This window comes from Artemia sp. Qi Xiang Cuo, chromosome 17 (genome assembly GCF_049724085.1).
Source record: "Artemia sp. Qi Xiang Cuo chromosome 17, ASM4972408v1, whole genome shotgun sequence".
NCBI classification, from domain to species: domain Eukaryota; kingdom Metazoa; phylum Arthropoda; class Branchiopoda; order Anostraca; family Artemiidae; genus Artemia; species Artemia sp. Qi Xiang Cuo.
In genome coordinates, this window is record NC_142810.1 from 14,413,063 (window position 1) to 14,416,942 (window position 3,880).

Here is a 3,880-nt window from a genome sequence, read left to right on the forward strand (position 1 = left end):
TATTTTTGAAATATGTGAAAATGCTGTGTGCTGGAAAAAAAATATGTGAAAATTTAAAAACAAAAATGTTATGTGTAATTTATCCAAGGCATTGCTAAAACGAGCTATAAACGGTATATCAACCACATCACACATATAAATTAAATTATTAATGGAATTAGAATTTAAACTCAAATAATTCATAAACTTTTTTAATATAACTTGAAATCGAATTTAAGCAGAACCAATAATATAATGCTTAAGCCACTTGGGGTCAAGTTAAAACAGTAAGCCGCATGTGAAGAAGGAGTAAAAAGATTAATTTTCAGTCCTAGAGACAGAGAAAAAAGAGAAACAAGGATGAATTTCAAATTGAAATCTTTCGAAAAAGAAAAAAAAAGAAAAACATGACCTATATTGGAGCTAGGAAACATGACCCTAAGGAAACCCATTGAGGGTATATGTACACAATGACCCAAAGATGGCAGCATAATAGCTGTAAACAAAATTAAGTTGTTTTAAATGTAAAATATTGAGAATTGGGACAATTCTTCTTGAAATGGGGAGTATTGTGGTAAAGCTTTCTAATTTTGTTAATTATGAATTTAGTAAAAAAATACCTTGGAATATTGTCGAATCATTGTAAGTGTCTAAATATCCTATTATATGTTATTGTAGTTTACGAGGACTTGTGGTCTACTTGGGACAGCCAGTCTCGGTACAAAATATATATCTGTTATTATTATATGTTAACTGAATAAAAGTATTGTGTTATGGACCAGCCTCCGTGCAATCTACCTTTGGCCCCTCGAGACATACCCAGCTGGTACGCCTCATTAGTTCGGTCTGTGTAGCCTGAGGCACGCTACCAAAGTTAAATTACCTTAGGGCCAGAGTTTACCTCCCCTATAAAGGGAGAAATAAAGGCATCTACGACTACATCACCCAAATACCATAAATACACTTCACAACACATATTTAAACTGTTGTTATCTGGGGTTTAAGGGGGGGAGGTACCTAGGTTAGGTTAAGTGTTTAATATTTGCTCTGCTTTATCTCCCCCCCCCCCCTAATGTGCAAATATATAACCCAAATTTGTTTCTAAACTATTATATATTCATCCTATTTTATTTTATTTCATTAGCATTAACCAAACTTGAATTCTTTCGCGGTGTCCGCATAATGCACCAGTACCATTTTTTTTTCAATGTTATAAACACACATTTTTTTTTTTGTATATCTGGTTTTCGGTAAACTGAAATGATCCGAGTAACCTATAAAGGGTTTATGGGTATAGGGGCGGCGGGCAACAGCAAATTCCCGTTTGTAATAATTTCTGTCCAAGTAAGTTTGATTGAATGCTAATTTGAATTTTTTAGCATTCATTTGGGTATTCACCTGCTACTTGCTCCTTTTAATGTTCATGAGATAAAAAGAACGAAAACATTTAAAGTCGGTACTTGTTCTCTACAAGTTAGTTCTCTCTTTCTCTGTGGTTATCCTATTTAGATAAGCCATATTATCAACAGCTCTTGTTTGATTTTTAATCCTTTTTGGGCCTAAAAAATTTGTCTTTTTTTATATTTTTTCTAGGATGGGGGAACCAATATTTTTTTTTTCTTTTTTTTGTGCACATAGTTCCCCATGGCCAGAAGATTTAAAGACATGAATTTCAAATCGACCAAAAAAAATTAAGATTTACCTTTTTTGTTCCCCTATTCTGGTGGCCCATGCCCTAAAAACCAAAAGAATATCTGAGAATTATGGTTCTCTTGCCCCATGGACTTGCTGCTTCAAGCTGTCCAAAAAGAAATTATTTTGGTCCTTTTCAGGGCCCTATTTATGGGGAAATCAATTTCTGCTATTTTTCCACCTATATTGAGGTCCCTTTACTTCAAGTCCACTAAGATATCACTTTAGAGCAGATCGGAAAAGAATTTTTCGGCCTTTTTTCGGGCTCTAGTTTTGGGGGCCTATATTCCTAAAGATATTTTTGTCGTACGACAGGCTCATCTTGGCCCAAGGACTTACGGAGTACGTTTCAAACTGATAGAACAAAATGTTTTGTTTACCCATTTCCATTCACCCCCCCACAACACCGTCCCCCCTCTCCACGAAAAAAGATACCCTCCTGGCTCAGAGAACACTCACTGAAAGTTTCAAGCCAATCGGACACCCAAAATCACCCTCTTTTTCCACTATAATACATATTTGTAAAGAAATTTCAGTTCGCATGATTTCTAGCCCTCGTCCACGGGGCTGTCGGGTCATGTAAGCTCAAAAGATATTTTAATTGTACCTCTTAACTACTCGGAGAAAAAGGTTATCTAAAACTTTCATTGGATGTCTTGGGGGCTACGGGGGGCTGGCCGGGGCGTAGCTCCAGTATTTTATTCGGGGGAGGGGGGACAAGAGAGGTCAGCTTCCAGAGAGTCAAGGGACATGGACTATATAATAAGTTTTTTTTCCAAATTATTGTGGAGCAACTACACCCCTTATCCCCCCAAACAACGCCACTGGAAGCTGGGTAGAAAAGTAGGGCACAGGAAGCCGGTTGCCTTACAATGAATTTTAACTCTTAAAAAGAAAACTTGAAGTTACAACTTCCAATCAACTAAGTTTCCTTAAAAGTTTTTACGAGTCTCCCCCCCCTTCCATACAAAATAGGCGCGGGAAAAATAATATATTTCTTATTGTGAAGGCAGATGGCTCAATGCTAATGCAACCCTTAAGCATTGCCTCTGCTTAAAATAACAACCGAATTTAAATTCAGCTAGTTAAATTTAGCCCCAGTAGTAAAAATTACCTGAATAAGGACATAAAATTTACCGAATTAGCCCCATCCTCCTGAAAGTCAGCACAACATAACGAAGAAAGTGATCGTAAAAAGGGTGTGGAGGAATTGTCCCCCGTATGATAGAAGTGTGCAACGCGTGTTGGAACTGTACTAAGCATGGTGAAACTCTGTCATGCATGACGGAGTGTTTCATATGTTTCAGGACTACACCTTGCGTGGCAGAAGTGTACCACACGTGGTGAGTAAAGAGCGAGGTATTGACTATTTGGCGAACCCCCTAATATACATAATTAAAAAAATGCAAATATAGAAGTTCGTTACGTAAGTTAATTCGTAAGTTACGTATCTTTATTACTAATAAAAACGTTCGTAAATAAAACTGAACAACTTTCGAGAAAGCCATTTAACCAAAAAAAGTAAAACTAATATGCAAATTTCGTTTTTTTTATTCTTGTACGGTGAGCCAAAATCAAAACCTGTATTAGTTCAAAAACGTTCAGAAATTAAGTAAAAAACAAGTTTTTTTAAGCGAAAGTAAGGAGCGACATTAAAACTTAAACCGAATAGAAATTATTCCGTGTATGAAAAGGCTGTCCCCTCCTCAATGCCTCGCTCTTTACGCTAAAGTTTGACTCTTTCTCACAACTCTGTTTTTTAAAACATTAAAGAACATTGGCGAAAAGAGCGAGGCATTGAGGAGGGGACATCCAAAATATACGTTCAAAATATAGCGAATTTTCTCTTATATATATATATATATATATATATATATGAGAGAGTATATATATATATATATATATATATATATATATATATATATATATATATATATATATATATATATATATATATATATATATATATATATATATATATATATATATATATATATATATATATATATATGAGAGAGAGAGATATATATATATATATATATATATATATATATATATATATATATATATATATATATATATATATATATATATATATATATATATATATATATATATATATATATATATATATATATATATATGTATATATATATATGTACATACATATATATATATATACATATATATAAATTCGCCATATCTTGTA